The 23,171-nt window shown below is 47.3% G+C and overlaps 1 protein-coding gene and 1 long non-coding RNA gene across 3 annotated transcripts in view; one reads left to right on the plus strand and one right to left on the minus strand.

Moving 5' to 3' along the window:
- The window catches only part of Mrtf (Myocardin-related transcription factor), a 234,930-nt gene that overhangs the window by 127,753 nt on the left and 84,006 nt on the right, over positions 1-23,171 (plus strand). The window lies entirely within an intron of this gene.
- LOC144138489 (uncharacterized) lies at positions 1,143-7,688 on the minus strand. The gene is made up of 3 exons (XR_013315891.1): positions 7,404-7,688; positions 5,608-5,877; positions 1,143-2,723 (listed from the first exon to the last, which is right to left on the minus strand). It is a non-coding gene; the product is annotated as an uncharacterized LOC144138489 (long non-coding RNA).

The raw sequence follows: 23,171 nt of genomic DNA on the forward strand, positions 1-23,171 counted from the left end.
TGGTACAGCACTTGCAAGGTTTGGTGGTATTTGGAGTTTTATAAACATACCTTTAGACTAAATGACCCCACATAGCAATAACAAGAACTGCAAACATCACAGAACAATGCATACAAGTTCCCTGGTGAAGCCCATGGTTGAAATGTAATGCCATTGTTCAGAAAACATTATTTTATCATGAGGCTAGCTTGTACATGGTGCCTTGCATTATGTCCCTGCCGGTGGATGTGGGGTCATTTGTCACTGTTGCAAATGAAAAGCCAACAGCCAGGGCCCATTAGTTTTGGCTAGTATTACGAGGTGCCTCACGGTAAGCATTCTACGTCGATAGACTTTTTTAGAGTTGACTAGAACTGAAATCAGCAAAAGATTCTCTACAAAACATTCATTCTATCCGCAGCTTTAGGGTTTGCTAATTTCCATAGTTGGGTTTCTTCTGCCTTTCTTAACAACATTTTTCTTTTGATAAGAAGGTGCACAACCAAAAGCAAAAAGCTTTTCTGTAAACCTTTGGTAGCTATATAATTGTTACAAAATATTTTACTCTAAATATGGCAGCTTAAACTGAGAATATTTGCATTTAAAAACAATAAAATAAGTTTAAATTGATCATAAATTTTTAGCTGTTTTTACGCAAAACTGTACATGGGATATGAAGTGCACCACAAGGAGGGCTTTGGATTAGCTTTAGCAAATTTGGGACATTTAAGGTGCACTGAAATCTCTACACATGCGCTTTTTCACTTTCTGTATCCACCAGGAAAATGGCTGCCAATTTAGACAGCGATTCTAAATAGTAGTTGACGTGCATTTTAAAATAATCACAAACATTATAGCCACAAAATTAATTTTTACAAGTTGTAGACATTGCCTGTTACACCAGACATTGGACTACACTGTCAAGAGCTTTGACATCTACAATGACGTCTACAAAGCAGGCTTATACTGGTAGAATGTTTCATACCATAATTACTGTGTGTTCAGAGCTCACGTGTGAAGTATGGATACTGCTGCTTCAGCAAGAACCGAGGATGAGCACCCTTCCTGGTTCTGAAAAAAAATAACAGAGGAAATGCCTTAAGCAGGATTCTGAAACGGGGTTGAATGAAACAAGAATGAACAAGAAATTCTTTCAAAACATGTAAAGCAATGCAAACAAATATTTATTTCAACTTATTTCTACAAAAGACCACCTCATGAAGACTGGTGGTGGGGTATTGGCTCAAAAAAAAAAAAGCAGAAAGCACTTATACAAATGCTACAGGGAGCTTTCGCAGCCAACAATTGTTTGAACACACCTAAACTAATCACTGTTCAACAAACTCATAAAAAATGTTTGAATGCATAAAAAACCAGTGGTAAACACAGGAAACAGTTAAAACAGAATGACGGCACAAGTTTGTCCCGTCGTTCTCTTCTGTGTCCTGGGTTTTCCTATGGTTTTTCATCCATTCAAACATGTACCAGCTAGCCCAGTCCAACGCCTTGGTATCATAAAAATATGGATAGTCAATCCTTACACAAAGTTGAAAAAAAAAGAAAGTATAAAGTAGGTGACAAAATTAAAACGACAGCAAATTGGTTGGCTTTTAATTTTAAATGATAATATAAAAAATAATGGCATGAATGAAAGTGAGCAGCACGCGAAGTACCTTGTTGCTAGCCCGACATTCCACTTTGAAGCAAAATGTCCGCTTTCAACACTACATAGGCTAAACATGCAATGAGGCATTCCTTTAGGCACACAAAATATACCATAATTGTTAAAAAAGCTAGGAATCAGTTGAAAAAACCTGACCACGACAAATTGGAATTAGTGACTAGATACAGTTTCAGAAATACACAGCGACATCATATAAAAATATATGGTTCCCATACAAAGATTGATCATAACAAAAATTCAGGACATTTATCAGACTGGCATCAATGTGCAAAGCAGCTTAATGAAGGAAGACGGTCTTCACTAAAAACATGTTAATATTGGGAGCTCATGTGCTTCCCTGCAAGTTGGGTGTGTAAACCCACTGACATCTTAACTAACCCGCCTCAATCATCACTTGATAGACATTGAGGAATTTTACGAATTGGTTTATTGTAGCCAGCTGTCTAGTTTATTTCCCTATTTTTCTTGGCATTTCGTGTCTAATTCTAAATTTGGTGACTAGATAGCTTTTACTATGGTCATGCACTGGTGACAACGAATATTTGATTTTACTTTAAAAAAATTTCAGTTTTGTTTTATTGCTCACCAGTCAACGATCTGAAATATCAGAGGTGCTTAAAACATATGTTGGCATTTCCTTCCTGCAGTGTAGTACAAATAATCATGACTTTTACCATAATTTGTTCACAAATCGTAATATGTGGAAAGTATTCAGCTTAATGAAAATGTCATTTCAGAAGCATGCACAATCAACAAGGCCTCAATGAATCTCATGACATGGTCCACTTGTTTCTGTCACAAATAACCTGAGTGCAGACACATTCCACCGAAGACGAAGGTAACATGCCCTCTTGGGTGATGAATATTTAAAAAGCCTTACGAGTAAATTTGCTGCTGAGCACGTGAAATTGTGGCATTAAAACAAAAGATCCCTCTGCGGCATCTTTCACTTGGAAGAGCGCTTGACCACAAACTTTGAGAAGCTGGAAAATGCTCCATGAACCGCTCCAGCCAGCAGAAACGATGCAGGACACAAGTTGGTAGGCAGACCGTTGGCATCCTGCGATTGTGAAGATATTTCTGTTTAGTAGATGCTCTTCTTTTTGTACCACTGTTTATTTCACCTTTAACAAGCAGCTGAACTCCTTAACGTTCGCATAATAAAATGCTGCAATGCGGAACAGTTAGCAGGGTTACCTCAATTTTGCTTTTCTACGAATTAACACAATGTAGGTAATCTGCACACAACTACAATCAAAGTACAATTTTCACCTACTTCACTGCTAACATCAGCGTTTGACTGCTCAAGCACAAATACAGGTTAGACATGTGAGCAATCTGCTAAACGTATCCCCACAAACTGAACAATCAGGCATCAGAAATCGGCAAGGAAGGAGGTGTCACGTTTAAATGGCACTTTTTTTGTTCAAAACATAAACAACACCTGGAAGCTTGAAGCGTGAGAGGGGGTCTTTCACGCTGACAATGTCAGAACATAGCTTGCTAGTGGGCACCTGCTCCTTGATGTGCACAATGTGTTTCTTGAAAATGCGTGCGAAAGTTTGATTGATGTGTAGGACGAGAATTGCAGCACATTTTGACACAGGCCTTGTGGACGCTTCTGCCTGCTAATGTCAATGTGGATTCTTGCTAGTCGCCCTCTTCGCTTCTTTCTGAATATAATGCTTTAGGCATTATATTCAGGACAACGACTGCATCAAAACGTGCAGCAATTACCTACGTCCCACACATCGGTGAAACTCTCGCACACATTTTCAAGACACGCAGTGCATACATTGTGCATGTGCCCACTAGCAAGCTGCGTTCTGACATTGTCAGCGTGAGAGACCCCCTCTCACGCTCCAAGCTTCCGGGTATTGTTTATTAGATTCCATGCGCTGAATGCAAATCAGTGTACATTGCCGAAACGGGCAATCTGCACAGAAGATTAATGCAGCACTGGAACGAAGTGAACAAGGGCCATGCAAAAACAAGTCCACTGGCAGAGCACCGTAAGAGGACGGGACACGTGGTCGACTGGAACAAGACAAAATTACTGACAACTGAGTGCAATCTATCTTCTCGATTACTGCTAGTCCCTCATTGTTCAGACGACGCCCAACATTATCAACATAATGGATGGCAATCTGCACCATATCTATGCAAACTCATTGCGCCGCGTAATGCCCAATATATAGCTTCGTTTTCCACGACACATGCTCACCGTGAACAAGCAACAAACCGTTAAATGGCTTTCTTGACTTGGTCAGTGACCTACGTTTCATCACTGCAATAATGCTTCTACCTGCCTACACGGCATTCCATCAAACACTGGACTACACCACATGAGCCATTGGCGTTCTTAACCTGCACCAGAGTATATAACCTTTCACTACTGCTATGAGATAGACCCATAAACGCACTTCAATATGGCCTTTATATTTAGCTCTTGGAAACATTATGTATAATTTTACCTTTAAGTTGCACCTGCTACAGCAGCTGGTACTATACCAAAAACATGAAAAAAAATGGTGGTTTAACTTGCCAAAGCTACACTTGGGATATGGGGAGCACTGTAGGGGAAGGCTTCGCATTAATTTTGACCATCTGGGTATTTTTGTGCGCATCGAAATCTCCAAACATGGGCGTCTTTACGTGTTGCCTCCATCTGAAAAGCGGCTACACCAAGCGGTATCTAACCGACATTCGCCTCCACAGCACACCACCCTAGCCACGGCAGTGGGTTAAACATATGAAATAAAGCGAGTTTTGGAGTGCAAATGAAAATATTAATCACACGTCTTATTTTCCCAATCGATGTACCTTTTGAAATCCACCATGCAATCCCCCCTCCCCTACCGGCCTACCAAAACACCTTTGTCTCAAGAGGTAATCAGGCTGTTGTTAATGAAGTAAGTATTTACAATCCGAGACTTGCCACCGTTAAAGTCATGCACTTTGTTTTAGAGATAAGCGACATTAGCCATTTGCAGCACCAGGAGTTAATTGTGCTAAGATCAGATTGAAAGCATTGACGGTAGTAGTTGAAAGAAATTGTGTGATAAATTACAACATCATCTGCAAATAGACTTACATTGGAGGATATGCAACATGGAAGATAGACCAAGCAACCTGCCTGGGGGGACAACAAAGTGGCACGAGCAAAAGAAGTATATAGTTATTAGAAGTAAACTGCATTTGAGAAGAATGAAAATCTTTTGCTCAAGTGAGGACATTAGGGTGAAGTTTAAGAAGTAGTCTGTAGTGTGCAATGCGATTGAATGCTTTAGAAAAATCGAGAAAAACTACCGCAGTTTGTAAACCTGTGTCAATGGATCAATGTAGATCGTGAACAAATCCTGAAAGTTGTGTTTCTCAAGTAACCCTTGTGAAAACCGTGGTGATACTCGAATGTGATATTGTGATTCTATAAATAATTAGCGACCTGAGAGTGGATGAAATGTTTCGTGACCTTGCATATGGTGCTTGTTAGGGAAATTTAATGGTGAAGTACCGTCTCCTGATTTAAAGACTGGTGCTACCTCGACTATCTTCCAACCATTGAGATTAGTGCCTGTCATGAGAGACTGCGAAAAAAAGCGCTGTCAGAATTCTACAGACTGCGGGATGTACTTTTCGGTATAGTATGATTATTACCAGTATGATCTGAAGTAGACCAGTTTGTATTGCAAGTTTAAAACCATATCGAAAGATCCTAAATGTTTGCTTGGCTTGATTACATACGAATACTTGCTTCAAAGTCAGTTCAATTTCTCTTCTTGCCCTTTAGTCGTCAGCCCCAGATTCTCTTCAATATCTCTGCTAAGCAATGACACGCTCCATACGCACAGCACTGCTTCATGAAAATGTTTCAAATAATCAGAGGCCACAGCACTGCTAACAGGTATACATCATGGCAAGTTCCACAACATGCAATAACTAACCTGAAAATACATAATCGGTGGGTGCACCGATATGGCAGCAGTGCCTGGACCGATGTGTCGAGCAAATGCGCCGACTTCTGAACGGGTGGTCCAAGCGGCCAGATGATGGATGAATGACCATTCCTGGCGGCAAAGCGTACGGAGCACCAACGAAAGGCCAGGCAGTACTTGGGTACAGCAGGTGCAGTGTCGGTTGGCCAAGGGAGGCCCTGGCAAAGCCTTTGAAACTGGACTGGAAGGCAGCTGACCCAGGACAGCCAGCAGCAGCACCTGCAGGTGCATAATCTGTGAGTGTGCTGACACTTGTTGAAATACAAGAAGAGCACACACAAAGCACGAATGCTTACATCAAGTAGATTTTTAATCGTTTAAAGACAGTAACCTCCAAGGCACTAATAAGAGCATTCCCGGAACACCCCAAGTGAAATTTAGGTCACAGTAAGAATGTATTTATTAGACCCGCAGGTACTGTGAGTGGGGTATGCATGATATATGCAAAGCTAGCTACTGAGCTAATTTGCATGGAACGCATGCTAGCAGCTCATCTGTATCCCTTGCTTTCAATCGGAACTGGTGTGTGATAGTTGAGGCTCCTCCATTTCAATGTCTGACTTGTATCTGCACGTTCAATTCTCCAATATAAATCGAGTTGAGTGAGTGCCTACAGCTTTTTTGTTAGTCTCTGTATGGCCTGCGGTTTTGCGAAAATGAGAACTTGCGAATTGGCTCAATTTTCTGCACTAATTTAAACAATACATATGCCTCTGATATCAAGCCCCAGACTTTACGAGAGCTACTCTGACAGAATCGGCAGGCGCCTCGTAGGCGTTGTGAAATCTCCCCCACTACCCCGAGACTATGCTAACTCCCTGCGAGGCCACATGCGCGCATTTCACCTTCAATTTGCACGTATGTGAATTCTATACCTCTATGAACTCTCAGACGGGCGTCGTCGTATTCGTGCCGGACTCGTGAAACTCGGCAACGTAAATTACCGCACTCGCTCGCTGGCACGCGGCCCGAACTCTCTCACCGTTTCCGGCCCTTGCATACTATTTTCTCCACCTTGCACTTTGTAAATTCTCATGTTTAACTACACCTCGTGCGCCCTCATCTCTTGCCTGCTTTTCTTCCAGCACAACTCCGTCAGCACCCGGTCGACGCGTACGCTGTCGGGGCGCGTTGGCGAGCGAGTACGGCAATTTCGCTGTTGTCGAGCTTCACGAGAACAGCACACATATCGCGGCCCGAAGACCGCGAGGCGTACGGTCGCCGGTCTCGCGAGCGCAATAGCTGCGAAGCGCACTGCACGGAATTAGTGAAGGGGGGGGAGATTTCACAACACCTACGAGACGCCAGCCATTGAATCACGTGTACGCGTTTTCACATGCACTTCCAGGGAACCTCCTGTTCATGTTATTTCTTGGTATACCGCGGGTATTCACGAGGGAGGACTAATCACAGCGTTGTGCCACTCACGCGAAATTGCGACTGCGATCTGCAACCGCAAAGGCACTGTTTGAGAGACACATAAACAAACGCCCCGGTGTTAAAGAGCATTGCGTGATGTGAAATTATTAGCAGCCGTGTACCATAGCGCGAGCATCGTAGCCAAGGTCTAGCTTCAGCGTAAATTGATGCTGACTTCTGCGGAAACGGTGGACTGGGCGCCAAACAAGTATACTAACTCACGTAGGCTCTCAGAGCAAACGAGATGGGGGTCTAGCGAATTACTGACCCATAAACACCAGAACTCATTCCAACCAAATACAGAATAGTAAAAAATGCGTACTTACCCGAGCAAAAACGATGTTTCCAACGTAAAATTCTCCTTCACTGTCGTCTTCATCTCGCGGACACACGAACACGCTTTGTTCTGATGCAATGTCATCCACTTTTGACGCGCAGTATTTTATCCGGCGATGATCGTTCTTCCGGGGTCCCCATGTTCAACACACGCGTAGGTTAGAAGGGTAGACATCACCCATAAAGCTTCTATAACTATGATTTAAGCTTGAAATAGATAAAACAGATTAAATCACGCCACCAACCACTCGGCACAAAACGCTATGAAAAAACACACACAAAAGTGAGAGATAGTTGCCAGACTTCAAATGCAGCACCTCTAAGTTTGACGAAAATTGTGTTACTACTGTAATGTTGGTAATTAGGTTTCTGCTTTCAAAATCTGAAATGTGTTTATAACTTAAATTTAAGGTTTTTAAACACAAAAAGTGACTACACATAAAGTAATTGACATATATACTGATATTGTAAAGACGTTTGTTTTGGTTTTGGTTTCACGGCGGGCTTCTCAAGAGAGAACGTGTGAGAAAACGAGCTACTTTGGGTTTAGGAAGGGGGCGGTAAAATGTCGGCGTGATAGAAAGCATGGAACAGGTGCTTACCCTGGTCGTTAAAAAAGGAGCTAATGAAACCCTCACGTAAAAAAAAAAAAAAAAAAAAAAAAAGAAAAAAAAAACACGTTCGACGAGGAATCGAACCATTGACCTACAAAGCAGTAAACGGACGCGTTAACAAACAGCTATGTCGGCGGGCGTGTTCAAGGCGCCTAAAACAACTCTATACTTACGTAAGTTGTCAACGAATATTGTTGCTTGCGTCTAGTCATCGCCTCCTTTAACGATGGTCTAGTTTATGCTGCATTTTTGAAATTCTGGCTGTCCTAACGCTTGTTTCTCACGCACCGGTCTTGCAGACGAGGCCGCATTGCTAGCGCTGCAAGCGATTGAGCCAAAGCTCCATTATTTGACTCAAGCAAAGCTATCGCAGTCAACCCGACCTTTTCTGCGCAAGCCACGGCAGCCACGAAATAAATGGAATGTGCCGTTAGAATTATGGCGTTGATAACGCTTGTTTGACCGGCACCGTCTTGCAGACAAGCAACGTCGCTCTAATACTACAAGCGATGTCACTCCTGGCATGTCAGGCGCATCAAACCCATCGTGTAAAACGACTGCTAACAGTGCGAAAACCTCTGAGTTTGTAACAAGTGGGGATTTGCGGTGGCGGCGACGTAATAGGTACAGCAAGCAGGTAGGCAGAACAGCAGCGTAGGGTTACAACCTTTCCCCGAAAAAAAAAACGGGCCTTCCGTGGGGGGGGGGGGGGGAGGGGGGATTGTGTTGAAAAAAGACGCCATGTTTTTTAACATGCAGTTCCATTTATTGTAGTGTTTTCTTAGAGAGAAATCAACATAACGTTTGTACTGAAAGTGATTGAGAGCTTGGTTAATCGCTCTGCATGTGCTTCACTGAAAAGTAACCGCAATTGCTGACCGCGGCGGTAGAATTTCGTTATTTTGTTCTTCCCTTAGGTCCCCCTCCATCTGAGGCAGCGCGCTCGCCCGCGTATTTTCTCTGCTCGCGTGTCTTTGCGCAGCTTGTCGACATAGGCGTGCGCAGTTCTCAATTTGGGGGGGCAAAGTCTTACCGCTGCGCCCCCCCCCCCCCCAGAGCAACTCCCGACCTCTTCTCACTGAAGGCCTTGCGGTGCGAACGCAGTGCAAAGAGGGATGGTTATAAAATTTTTATTTCAATGTGATGGAATTGCAACACACACAAAATATTTCTGAGCAGAAATTTTACTTTCATGTGTTACATCGGCAAGGCAGGCATGGGGCAAATTTGGCGCCCCCTTCAGATGATTAGGGGGGGCGGCCGCCCCCCCTGTTCCCCCTGTGCGCACGCCTATGCTTGTCGACACGTATTTATCGTCTTAGTTGTTGAATTGACGCTTATAAAACGCCAAAACGGGCATAATCACGGCACAAAAGCCAAAAAACCGGCTGATGACGACTGGTTTTAGATATGGACCGGCAACCGGCCCGCTGTTTAAAAAACCGGTCGGGCCGGTCCAAAACCAGGAAGGTGGCAACCCTATGGAAGCGACGAGCGAAAATGATTTTACACGACCGCCCCCGTCGGCCTGCGCAAAAAAGGAAGATAGAACCCCTGCATACACGCCCTCGAAGAAAGCTGTACAGCCGATTCAGTTTGTTGTGGAAGAAGAGCAACCGAGGCTGCAGCCACAAACGATTGCGCTTGCCGTGGTATGAGCCAAAGCATATCTTCACATAGTTATGTTATCGTCCGTCTGACTGTTACTTACTGAAGGGAAAATTCAGAACACAAACGTTGACGTCTAGCGTCTATGCCAGACATAGACGCTGCTGTTTAGGCCCTAAAAACCACCTTCAGGGCGTCTGTCGGTTCTGTCTGATGGCGCGCTCGCGCCGCTGATTACGAACGAGGCGTCTGTTGGCGTTGACTTATCGTGTTGGCGAGCCGGTAAACGCCATCACGGTTAAACTCCCTGTTGGAAGACTACGCTGTTGGGACGATAGAGTGCCGACAGAGCTTCTTATTGGCCCCACAAACGCCATCAAGGTTAAACTCCCTGTTGGAAGACTAGGCTATTGGAACGATAGAGTGCCGACAGAACTTCGTATTGGCCCCACAGGCGTGCTGTGAGCCCAACAAGAAAGTCTTGTTGGAATTTTTGCCCGGGGCATAATAATACGGGAACAAATTCTTAGGTAAATTCGATTTCGTTGAGGACACCGATGCCTCGCGTAAAAGTTTTATTTATAGGACTACAAGAGGCATTTTGTAGCCTTTCCTTCCCGTGCACCCAGACATCGAAACGAACCTTGTGATACACTCGAAGCAGTAGATTAGTGCAGAGTGGAATTTAAACATTCAGCACGTTTTGTTCAATTTACGAACAGCAATTTTAGAGCCTTTCCCCTGGTCTATGTGGAGAGTTCATATTTATTCTCTCAACGGGCGGTGAAATAGTGCAATGTGCGGTTTAAACATACAGCCTGTTTTTGTGCAATTTTGCATGCTTGCATTCACACACCGTTCTTTTAGGCACCCTAACGATAAGGTGCCGTGGTAACACCCCAATCGAGAAGAAATACTTTTTAGCACCCCTGTAACGGTCGTAGCACCCTATGAAACTGTTGATTACACCCCTGAATTTCGGCACCCTCGAGGTGGGGTGCCCGAGCAATATTTGGGTGCTTGAAAGGTGCAAAAAGGGTGCAAAATGTTCAGTACACCCTCCTTGCACCTTAAAGGGTGTAAAAATTTTAAGATTTACACCCCTTAATATGTGGCACCCTCATGATTGGGTGCCGGAGCAATGTTTTAGTCCTTAAAAGGTGCAAACAGGGTGCAAAATGTTGAGTGCACTCTTTTAGCACCTTTAAGGGTGTTAAAAAGTTTAGTGTGCTGTTCCACAGCTCTTTAGCTCCACGCCGGTCCTCCTGCCGCTGTCTTCGTTTAGCTAGCTATTGCAGCGGGCGCACCGTCTTTAAAAAAGGGAGCACAAAGCTGGCTCGCTTTCTGAGAGAGGAACTCCCTCTTGAGCCTCACTTGCCTCTTCCTCCGGCGGCACACACCTACTTCGGCTCTAGCTGCTTGGCATTTTCTCGCGGGTTGCTCGCCTGTTTGCTTGTTTGTTCACTGGCGTCGCGTGTGGGCCGACCGGCGTGCCTCAGGGTTCGGCCCTGTGACCGCCCTTTTTACTTTCTCCCTGTCACACAGCTGGCTGACGTATACGCATACGCGTTTGCTTGTGCATTCGTGCGGTCGTGCTGGCTTTGTCGAGCTTGTGTCGTCGTCGCCTTGTGTCAAAGTATCCTCTCTCTCACTGCGGAGTGTTACGCTAAGCGCGGCCTGTGCACGGGGTAGACACGGGGTGTGCACGTGTGTGGAGAGTAGGGGTAGATAACCACTTGCGGCGTTTGCTCCGCAACCGATCGGTTGGAATAAAAAGCGGTAGCATTTGGAGGGCTTGGTTCCCGTTGTTTCCCGTCCTTCCGTTACTCGTACTTTGACCCATGGAGTTGCCTGACATGCGTTCCTGAATTTACGACTTTGTTTTGCACGTATCGCCCCAGAGGGTTCGCGGCTGAGTGAAGCGGAGTAGTTGGGTATGACGGTGCAGAGGAGGAGAGGGGATGGGGACGGAAACCGTGGATTGTTAATACCTGCCGAAGTAAGTATTATTAAAATTTTAAAAAATTATTAAAATTTATTAAAGGGAAACTCGGTAACATGCTTTTGCGCTCCGGATTTGTCTTCAAAGGAATCGTAAGTTTTGTAAGACGAAAGTTTGGGAGTTCACGTAGCAAGGTCAATACGAAATTGCGGTCACTGTCCAAACGCAGAAAAATTAAATAAAATAACAGGTTTGAAGCTCCTGCGGGAATCTTGTTCGCAATGAGACTCCCATACGGGATCCTTGTTGATAATTACAGACAAGGATCCAGAAAGCTCAATTTTTGCTAAAGTGGTGAGTAGCCAAAACCTCGTGGTGGCTTTCATGGTGTTGAGATTTTGGCCCGTCTGGTTAATAAAAGTCTTTTCAGAAAATGGTGGTTCTGATGGAGGCGAAAAGCAAAAACGCCCGTGTGTACGAGATTTCGGCGCACGTTAAAGATCCCCAGGTGGTCAAAATTAATCCGGAGCCCTCCACTACGGCGCGCCTTACCGCCTGCGTTGAGTCGGCGCATTAAAACCTACAATCAATCAATGCAGAGAATGGTGGTATCGGACGCCTCTACGACGGAGGTCTTCTGAGCCACCACCGTACGCTATACGTGCCGTCTATGTGACCTTTGTTGCATTCGTCGGTAATATTTGTTCACTGAGCTATCTACACACACATTTACTTACTTAGCGATTCGTTAAACCAATGCCACTTTATTCGCCGATCTCTCTTTCTATTAGTACCCTCCACCCTTTCGGGGAATCGATCGCTTGGTATCCATAATGGCCAACGGATTGATTTTTCCCTCGCATGATTCACTGATTCTGAATCAACCCGAACTATCCCGTACCCGTTTCCAAGTATCGGCCCTTTCTCCCCTACCGGGCTGGCTCGTTCCGCGCCTCGGGTGTTATTTTTGTCCGTCGCTTTTTTTGTCTTCTCCGCATGTGCGGGTGACTCAGGGTGCGAGCAGCGCGGACACAAGGGAAAGCCCTTGTAACCGCCGCCGGCACGTCGCTCAGTGCAACGCCTCGCCTCTCACGGCTCATTGCGTGATCGGAGTTCCCGCTCCTCTTCTTCGCATTCTTTCCTCCCTGTCTTTATGACTCCGGCTGTCTGCCGATGCCGGGATAGCTTGCGACATGCCTTCCTCTCAGCTGCCTCCGGAGTGGTTGGTCTGTCTCATCGCCGACCTTTGAGCGTTTTGTTCTGATTTTTGTGCGTGTCGTCACCTACTCGCTGGCTGTAACTGTGTTTTCATGGGCGAACTGCGTGGCCCGGAGCTCGTTACAGTCGTTGCGCTTGGCGTTTGCCAAGTTGTTTAAGAGTCGACTTTTAAATGCTGCGCCAGCACATTTTTTTTCTTATGTATTTTTTTTTGTTAATCGAGTTATAGTTGTGACTCTGGCGGTTGCCGTTCTACGTAAGCGTCGCTGCTGTGTGACCGCGGTATCGCTAGGTGCTGGAAGTCTTGGGTTTTACCAGGAGAACGGCGGTTTAATTTTTACTGTACGGATTGTGAAGTGGAGCGCTCCCAAAGTTTGATCCGGATTAGATGATCCAGGAAAAGCTGCTTGGTGTGAGAAAATAGACAACGCCGCATTACAGCCCCCTGAATTATCTAAAATGGTCGAAACCGCCGTCGTTCGACGAGTTTTTGTGAAACGTGGAGCATCGCGTACTTGAACTAAACTCAAACACGTAATGCGCAGTAACCTAACTGGCATAATTAAAAGCCGTGTACGTGCGCTGTAACGAGTACTCGGGGTGTACTCAATACGCCATTAATGGGAATCATTCTTACGTCAAAACTGTGCACTCGGGTGCGATATAAGATGCGCAGTTAGCGTATGAAGTGCGCTCCTCGTCTTAAAAGAAATAAAAAAAAAGCAGCTCAAGTGCATCTACCCACAAAAGATGACATGCAGAAGTTCGAGGTACTGGGTAACCAAATAAAGTATTTCAGTCGATCAGTAGGTTATAAATTAAATTGAATTTATTGGATTAACCCGCAGCAGCCGTGCTACGCCGCCCTTGAGTATCTCTCTCTCTCTCTCTCTCTCTTCTCTCTCTCTCTCTCTCTCTCTCTCTCTCTCTCTCTCTCTCTCTCTCTCTCTCTCTCTCTCTCTCTCTCTCTCTCTCTCTCTCTCTCTCTTTTGTTCGCTTTGTTGCTGTAATTAAATTACCTTTAATACTTCCGTTTTCTCTTTATAAGTTTAACTACTTCAACGTGTCACCTTTCCTTTTACCCTGTCTTTAACTTCTCCTCGTAACAGCGCGGAAGCCGTCGGAACTGCGCGCGCCTCGTAGGAAATAGCTGCTGCCGTCGCAATCAGTGACGGATAACGCTTCTCTCCGCGAGCGGCCAGTGTTATTCGACGGGCGGCTGAAAGAAAAATGGGAAAGAGCGGACTGCCGTCGCAGTGTTTTCCCGGGTTTCCCCCTCGATTCCCCCGTGGTTTGCCTTGTTTTCTTTGGCAGGCGCGACCGAAGCAGAGAGCGCGACGCAGATAGTACTAACTCGTCCGTCTCTCTTTGTTTTCACGGGATCCGCTCGGCACGCCAGTGTTTTCGGCGTGAAGCCGCAAAGAAAGCTCAAAGGAAATAAAAAAAAAAAAGCTGTCGTGCCTGTCGTATCGAAGGGAGGAAAAAAGAGAAATTCAGTAGCCTAATCGAAAAGGCTCTCGGTAGCTGAAGGTCCCGTCATTATTCTTCGTCTTCCAGTAGAACCAACGTTTCTGGCTGGATGTTGTCTGCTGCCTAAAGAAGCTAACGAAAAATTCGGGTGTCCGGACGAAAACATGGCGGCGTTCCTTTCGGTGAGGGCTTTCTCGTGTGGGGTACTTAGTGCTTCTCGGGGGTGAGCGGGAGATAGTGTGTAACTCCGGCGTGTCGTCGCCGGATCACGATGAAGGCCGTTACACCCGGCGGAGCTCCGAAAGTGACGTGAAAAAAGCCTCCCGGCGCCCCGTTTCGTGCCGCCTCCCCCTGCTCGGCGTCGAGAGAGAGGTTGGGCTTCCTCTCAAGCTGTGTCGTGCTGCGGTGAAGCACGCTTGCCGGTTCATGAAGCTTGGGATGCGTTTCAAATTCTGCGATGCTTCCAATTTGCACAAAAGGAAGGCGTTTCTCAGATAATTTCTGAACGTGAAGGGAAATTTTGAAATATAAACTGGGCGTGCGATTTTGCGCTCTCTTCGCATTGACAGAATAGCGCTTGTTTTATTGTTTTATTTTTCTGCTCTAAAAGGAAATATTTGCCATTCTTGCCAAAGTTTGCCATACTTGGTTGGCTCAAATACGAAAAGCCTCGTCGTATACTTCGCCGTATACACTGCGCCTAACTAACGCTAACTGGGCGTCTCGTCGCCTGCGCTCAACGGTTAACCTAATCTGCCTGTGCACGCTGCGCCCTTAACCCGCCGTGCCTCCGCATAAACCGGATTGGGCAATTTTTGTTGTTTCGTTCCGTGACCTGCTACAATTTTGGTGGCCCGTATGTAGAACATTTTAAAGCAACGCTCAGACAACCGCGTGTTCCGGTTAACTCAAGCCTCTCTGCTCATACAGCCTTTCCAGACCCGCTACGTCGAATCCGCGCTCATAACTCCGTAATAAACTCGCCCAACCTTCAGCTAAAAAGGAAGATTAGCGGATCTTGGGGTTACCCGTAACTATCCTGTCATGACGCAGCGTTGCATGCGTCGTGGGGTACCTTACTCTCATGGTGGTATACGCGTTCTTCTTTCTTAGAGCGAAAGCTGTATTACTCCAGGTGCGAAACCATACAACGGCTCGTTCCTCGTAGCGTCCATCTGACCTTCAACCTCAGCCAAGGGCAAGCCAGTGCATCGTGCAGCTTCGCGGAGTGAAAGCGTGTCAGCGCTAGTTCGTGTGGAAATGGGGAAATAGGAAGGTAGCGTGCCATCAGAAAATGGTACAAGGAGACGCTTGCTGCATCAAAGTTCGCGGCGCGTTTGCGATAGGCCGGTGACTCCGCCCATCAGTGCGCGTTTTTTCTCTTACAGTTCGTTGCGGTGCTCCACAAACTCAGTTTAACCGCTTTAAACCGCGGAAAATCTTTTTGTATTGTTTCCTGACACTGCCGCACGCCAAACAGTGTTCCTAATTTAGTTCTGCTTTCTCTGTTTTCTATAGCATTCTGTGGGGGGAGAGATAACTTTCATACCGAGAAGCAAAGCGTTGCCTGTCTGGCCTGTTCATACCCCCCAGCGCCACTCCGTGTCACCCGGTTCAAGTTGGCGTGGATACGGATTTGCGCACGGATGCACGGACGTCTGAGACAACATCAGCTGCAATACTTTACACTCCCTGGGCGTGCGGCAGTTTCGGTCACCTTCGCGTTGGTAACTGATGGGGCGTCCATGCTGCTCGTGGTGAAGATTACTCGACAGTGAGTAAGCGTCGTTTGGAACCGACCGCTGCATCGTGTCGCAACGCATTCTTGGGTCGCGAGACACTGTCAAATGTCAACGTAAATGTTCTTGTTTTCCGCCGGCGTACTTGGCGTGGTATCCTTTATTTGCAACTCGAATATTTCCGAGCAACTCCTGGGCTGTCCAGGACTGCTTTCGCAAGATAAATTACGTGGACAAAAAAAAAAAACGGTGCTGCACTAGAGCTGTTCTGGGCAGTCCAAAATGACAAATCGGAGATGCCCCTGACAGCTAGGGCGGGTACACTACCGAGTGAATGTGGCTTCTAAGCATTAGAAAGCGTCCATGCGGGCTCTCGCGGCCTCCAGCACGTGCGACGCAGCAAATACGTGGCGCGGGAAAATCGATTTTTTTTTTTTCATTCTGAATGGTTCTTGAAAGTCCAGCGATTTCTTCGTTTAAACGCTGTGATGAAATACACCCTCGGCTGTGAAATATAGGTAGCCGTCAAATAAGCACAAAAAGTGCAGTCATTGCAGTAATACCGAGTCACAATATCAAGACGCTACTAACTGTGGTTACAGAGCAAAGAAAAAGGACTTAAGACGAACATGATGGCTCTAGCCCAACTTCTCTGCCACGTTTAAACTATCAAACTTCCGCCCTTCTTGACATAAAAAAAATCCCGGGCCATCTCCACTAACGTGAAACCTCGGGAGGGGCGAAGCATGCACTGTATAAGTGTATACTCTTGCCCCTTGGCGTTTTTTCTCAACGGAGATGAAATCGTTGGGGGGTAGAGGCACACAGCGTTGCTGTAAAAGTCTCTTGTCTTAGAAGCACGAAGCTCTCTAGCGCGAGGCGTAAACCAGTGTCCTGATGACTTTTTTAGTACGCGTTACGAAGCGCTCCAGCGCGAGGCTTAAATGGGTGTCCCGGTGTTTTTTTAGCAAGTGTTACGTTCTAGCGCGAGGCGTAAACGAGTTTCCCGGTGTTTTAGTACTGTGACTACATGAGACGACGATTACGATGACGACGACAGGAGACGCCAACAGCCCCGGCCCCTAAGGGGCTTAGCCCCCTAAAAAAGCATTTGGCAGTATAACCGTATCTTCGAAATTTCCGCTATTATGTGGACACTGCTGGAGGTAATTCTAAACATAAAACGTTCTGGTGGGATTGCGGATCGTGCGCACGTACATTTCCGATATTCTGTTAAGCAACGGCCAAAAAGAGAAGTACCGTAAATAACCATAAGCCATTCCACTCTGCGAAGGTGGGGGATCAACGAAGCATTTTAGCGCGCAACGTGGCGGTGACGCACGATTACGGTGAAAGGTATGGGCAAATTTCATTTCTTTTGAGCATGGATGGCGATCATCCATAAACGCATACGTACACACGCACCCTTATTTTGACTGGCCACAAGCCCTGAATCTCGAATTAGTTGAAAATTCAAGTTAGAAGACTCATAAGCTTGAAGTCTGCCACAGTTTGATTTTAAAGCAAAACTTTCCTACTTTCACCCAGCGGTTTCGCCGCGGATGCGCAAGTTCACCTTTTGACCGCAGACACACCCCCTCCTGCGACACAGTCACACCCCTCGAAGCGCATCGCGTGATTCGCCGGGCTCGCTTTCGGCGCTGCGCACAAGGCCCCGTTTTCAGTCGTTCTGCTCAGTTGGCGGCGGCGGCCACCGCGGTTGCGGGCGCTTAGCTAATCGGCAGCCGACCAACTCCGCCGCCTCCCACGCATGCGCAGCTGGGTGGTCTCGGGCTACGTGACTCGTCTTGCGCCCGGCGAAGCGGAACGCGGCGTTCGCCGTGACTGAAAGCGAAGCCGGGCCTCCTTCAGTGAGCATTGCACGGGACTGAGCGGCGTTGAGCCGGGGTCGGCAATATAGCTACATCAAAGCAAAACCAACACTCAGCCAGACGAAGCCAAGCTTTTGCTTTGCATATCCAAGAGTAGCGAGCTAAGCCGCAGCCATTTTTTTAAAGGGTGCCTGTTTTTAACTAATCTGACGCATGGGCTCAAAGTCCAAATCAGGGTTGAAATAGGAATAAGGTAATAAGTAATAGCAAACCTACATGCGGTCAAATTGCTTGCTTGCATTAACCATGTCCAACGTAACAGTAACGTCAGCAATGACGCATCGGTAACGTGTAAGTGACGTGGTCATTTTTCGAGAACTGGATGCTGTAAGTTGTCCCAAACGAAAACGCATGTGAGTGAAGACTTCGGCGCAGTCTAGAGGCTCTCGGGTGGCCAAAATTAAGCATGACCCCTTTTCTAAGAGGTGTACGCGTACCCAGGAGCAGCGCGGTCGCGCGAAAACCCCCAAATGAAAAAGAAATCTGGTATTTTTTTCATTTTTAAAAATGTCCGCTGGTTCGTTTTTCGTTCCAGCATACCGCCATCTCTACGCCTTCCATGCGCATTGTGTCACCAGGCTGGCGCTATTTATATTTTCGGGCTACAGAGCGCGAGTTACGTAAGTGCCACGGGCCTGACACTGGGCGCTTGTCAGAGCCTGTGCCAAAAAGTTGGCTAGAACGTGCCTTTCTTTATTTTCATATACTGCGCGCTCTTGAAATGTTCAGACTCTCTTCGTTTTGGCTACTCGAGCGGAGCTTTTCGGTGATACACCTTGAGGTGTCACGGACTGCATGAGGTCTCGGTATTTTTCCAATCGCGCGGCTTCCACCCTGATAGAACCCGTAGGCTCTGCATCGCAAGTGGCTAGCGTTATCAGCGTAGCCAAGCAACAACGGCAGTAACCACTGAGGCCGTTTTTAACTGCAAGGTTGACCCATGGCAAGGTCACCCTCACTTGCTGGCTCGATCACTCACTCACTCGCTCACTAACTCACTTACTCACTCTCCCTCCCTTACTCACTAACTCACTCACTTACTTACTCACTCTCACTCACTCACTTACTCACTCTCCCTCAGTCACTCCTTCCTTCCCTTGCTCACTAACTCACTTACTCACTCTCACTCAATCCCTCTCTCCCTCCCTCCATTTCTTTCTCACTAACTCACTCACTCACTGTCACTCAGTCACTCCCTCCCTCCCACCCTTACTCACTCACTCACTCGCCCACTAAACTCACTCACTCACTTACTCTCCCTCAGTCCCTCCCTCCCTCTCCTATTTACTCCTCACTCACTCACTCACTCACTCACTCACTCACTCACTCACTCACTCACTCACTCACTCACTCACTCACTCACTCACTCACTCACTCACTCACTCACTCACTCACTCACTCACTCACTCACTCACTGTTTCTTAGTGCATTATATCATGAGCTCAAGCTCTTTACGTCGCTTGAAGCCTACAAGATATATCAGAAAAGTTCGCGGAGGTTCGCAACGGACCCTGAAACACACAGTCGTCCTTTTTAAGAATTCGTGCAGAAGAAAATGTTCTCGGCTCGTGCTATACCGCAATTCCTTACAGCTTAAACCAAGTGTCGTGTTTTCCTGAGTTAATTCTTCTCAACGCACTCATAAGTTCCGTTCTTGACGGAAGTCGGAAGACGCCTCAAAGCGCTTTGATGTCACGCTTACGCCCCGCGGAGCTTCCCGACACCACAAGAAAGGGATAGAGCGAGCGCCGAGGTTTGGGGTGCGGGCGCATTTTACTGATGGCCCCGGCGAAGCGAGCCGCTCCGCTGCGTTCCGGCAAATGTTCCGGAAATAATTTACGGCCTGCTGCTGGCTCGTTCGCTCGCTCGCAAGCCTCGCCGATGGCGCCACCTCAGCCTTCTTCTTCGCCCCCTCGGTTCCAACCCCGGGTTCTGCTCTTAGGTGTGTTGCGTAGTCGGCGGAGGGAGAGGCCACTCACCTCACCCGAGCCGAGAACCGTAGAATTCTTCTGGCAGAAAATAGAAGAGAAGAAAACTGGGCCACGGGGGAGGAGGTGGAGGAGGAGAAGGAGGGCGGCAGTATTTGGTCCGTAAAAATTCCGTTCAAGGGGCCCTGCAACATTTTCTTCAACTTTTTGTAAAATCTTAAATGCTTGCAGAACGTAGTCAACAAACACATCCTGTACTTAGAATAGAGGGTCACGAAGTACCTTACCCAGTAATGATTAAAGAAATGGGACGGGCTAGTTGGTCTGACATGATGGAAATAAAATTGCGCGAAAAGGACGGGATTAGCAGAAGACGACAAGACACTGCACTGTGTGGTGCGTCTTCTTGTGTTCGTCCTGTCATTTTAGCGGAATTTTATTTCCATCAGAAATTGTTGCTAACTTGGAAGTCTGTTCAAAAGATTTTTCTCTCTTTCCAGAGTTTTGGCGTTCTTTGAGGGCTGTAATTACGTCATTGCGGCAATTTAGCGGCTATTGGTCGCTTCCGTTCTGTTGCAGCAATAAACGCATTCTGTAGCCACTTAGAAAAAAGCCACGCATGCAAAACAGAAACTGAAGGCGTATCTGCTGCGGCGTGCAAACCACGCAGTTCCGCTCCGTGCTGTTAACTGTAGCTTTCGCAGTGCTTCCAGACGCGAAGGAAAGAGTGAAAGCGCTTATCGAGAGTGTTGCAGGGTCCCTTTCACTGTTAAACCTTGTGTGTGCCAATGCAAGAATACCGAACACGGCAGCTGTGTCGTTGCGGGTACGTTTATTTGGAGGTTTTCTTCATAGTGTCGTGCATTAATGGTACGGTTCCTGTACATGGGTCTTACACCTTGCCGAAAACTCGATTTTCCCCAAGCCCGTATTAACATTCCAGGTGATAGCCTGGGAACTGGCCCAAGGCACTAATAGCTCGTCCCGGATAATCGTACTCACACACCTGGTATAAGAGGGAAAACGGCCAGACATCCATGGGTGGAACTGCGGGTCATGCGGAACAAATCAGTCAGTCAACCGATCGATTGATCGATCGATCAATCAATAACAGCTGACGCTGAAATTTTTAAACATATCATTTGGTCTTGAAAAATGTTTAAACGGGACGAGTTTTTTTTTTTTGCAAGTTTAAATGGAACAACTTTTAAGTGGGACAAAGGCAGCAGCGTGCGTAGCCTGATGATGCGTTGTACCGCGGTGGAATCTACGGGAGCGCGTACCACGTGGGTTCTCCTTGCGCTGCATGGCATACCGGCCTTCGGGAAAGGTATGGTGCTGTGGGATATCTCGAAGAGCTATTCACGCCAACATGAATTACCCGAGAAATTTTCGGAAATTGGCGTCGTTAGAAAACAAAGCTTCCTGTTTGCTGGTTACGGACATCAGGACCAATCGCAGAAGTCGCCGCCGCTTTTGTTTAACGACGTCGTCCAATTATCCCCAGCGAAGAAATGGGCTCTACTATACAGTAACTATAACGTTCCACTAAAAGTGCTTCGCGCCTTGGAGACTTGTCAGCTTCGCGCACACCGTCGTCGCGGTCTTGCTGCCGGGGTTTCTAAGTGTGTCGTCCTCGAGCTTCGCTGGGACACCGCCGCGTAGTGAAGAATACGAAGTAAAAGTAGGAAGGAGGGAAGTCAGGCTAGAACGCGCACTCGCACAAGCGGGGGGCATTGTGCTCGTATAAATAGGATCGCCAGATTGCTAGCGCCTTCACGCATCATGGCTTCTGATGCGTCTAGCGGCTTCATAAAGGGTTGGACGAGGTGGGGATAAATGCGCGTAAAAGGTTGTAGACATTGTAAGCTTTTAGACATTGTTCTCACATTGTTTGTACGCGCGGTTTAAACCTTTCTCTTCTGTGTTGATAACGAGGCTGGTACGCTGCAAGCGCAGAGAATACGAAGCACGAGACCAATTAGGCTTACGGACGTGTTCGACGGATCTTCTCATCCTGTAGCGTGCGTGCACGCGCCCATGTGCGTTGCCTGTTTGAACGGACCTGGTCGTAGACGAGAGCGGTAGAAGATTTTAGAGTGAAAGCTTTACTACGCTACATTTTTCAAGGTCATTCATCGCGTCAGAAGCGACCTTCAGCCGCCGGCGCGCAAGCTGCGCCTTTCGTATCGCTTCGCTCGCTCGGAGTCTCACTGCTGCGGTATCACTCGACTAGGCGAGGGTGAAGTGGCTGCTTTGCCTGCGCTTGATCGCTCAGCGCCGACTGAGCCGTCTGCGTATGCGCTTCAGCGCAAGCGAACCACAAGCTGCGCCCATCTTTCTTATTGAATTAATGTCTGAAGTGGGGCCAGTTGGTTCATTATGAACTGAAGCAAAACAGCGCGAAGAACACACACAGAACACACACACACAGCGCTCGTGTGTGTGTTCTACCTCGTCCTTCGTTTTTTCGCGCTGTTTTGCTTCAGTTCTTTCTTATTGGTTCGGTCGCGCGAAGCCTTGCCACTGCAGTACCACGCGACTATATAGGCAGGGTTTAAGTGCCGCTTCGCCGACGCTTGGTCCCTCGGTCTTGCCATCGATGGCGCGCGCTGGCTGGGCCGTGTGTGCGGGCGTTCAGCGCATGCGCAAGCCTGAATTCAATCATCCGGTTAGATATAGCTAGACAACAGGCTGCGTAATCTCAGGGAAAGAAAAACTCTTCACAAATAAAGGAGGGCTGTGAGCGCACTTCGTGAGGAAGAGGTGGACGACTAGTGTCTGAGGAGTTTTATCGTGTTGAACGGCGGATTGACAGTATTTCCATGCAATTCACTTTGTGCTGCCCTCGGGAGGTGTGCGTTTCGATGCACGAGCGACCTTGTAGTGCGAAGTAGACGTTGGCATACAGGAATAACGCACAAGCACGTAAGAAGCAAAGATGTTCTGCCTCCGAAGGATGTTGAGCTCATGACCCCTGGCCCTAACTTCAGCAGATTTTGTCCCCTCTTGACGTCGTGGATTCGATAGAGAACTAAGAACAAACCTTAAGCGAGAACCCTCGGCAGCCCAGACGTTTCTTGTCCCCGCCGCATTTGGGATCTTCCGCATTAAAACGACGTGTTTAGGAAGCTTAAGCCGGTGCGCAACACGAATCCAATGCACGGATCAGTGTTATTTGGTGTCGCACCGCGCGTTGGCCCTGATGCGACGAAAATAGGTGGCTCTCAGGGGCCGTGGTCCTAGCGGTGTTTACCGCCCGGCACTGCCGGCTGGTTGGCCGCGAGGCGCAATGTTTTCGCGCGAAAACGAGAATAGTGGGTCCTCTATCTCACCACCACCGCCTC

The sequence above is a fragment of the Haemaphysalis longicornis genome, unplaced genomic scaffold, assembly GCF_048455015.1.
Source record: "Haemaphysalis longicornis isolate Haplotype H1 unplaced genomic scaffold, Haemaphysalis longicornis Haplotype H1 scaffold_5, whole genome shotgun sequence".
NCBI lineage: Eukaryota > Metazoa > Arthropoda > Arachnida > Ixodida > Ixodidae > Haemaphysalis > Haemaphysalis longicornis.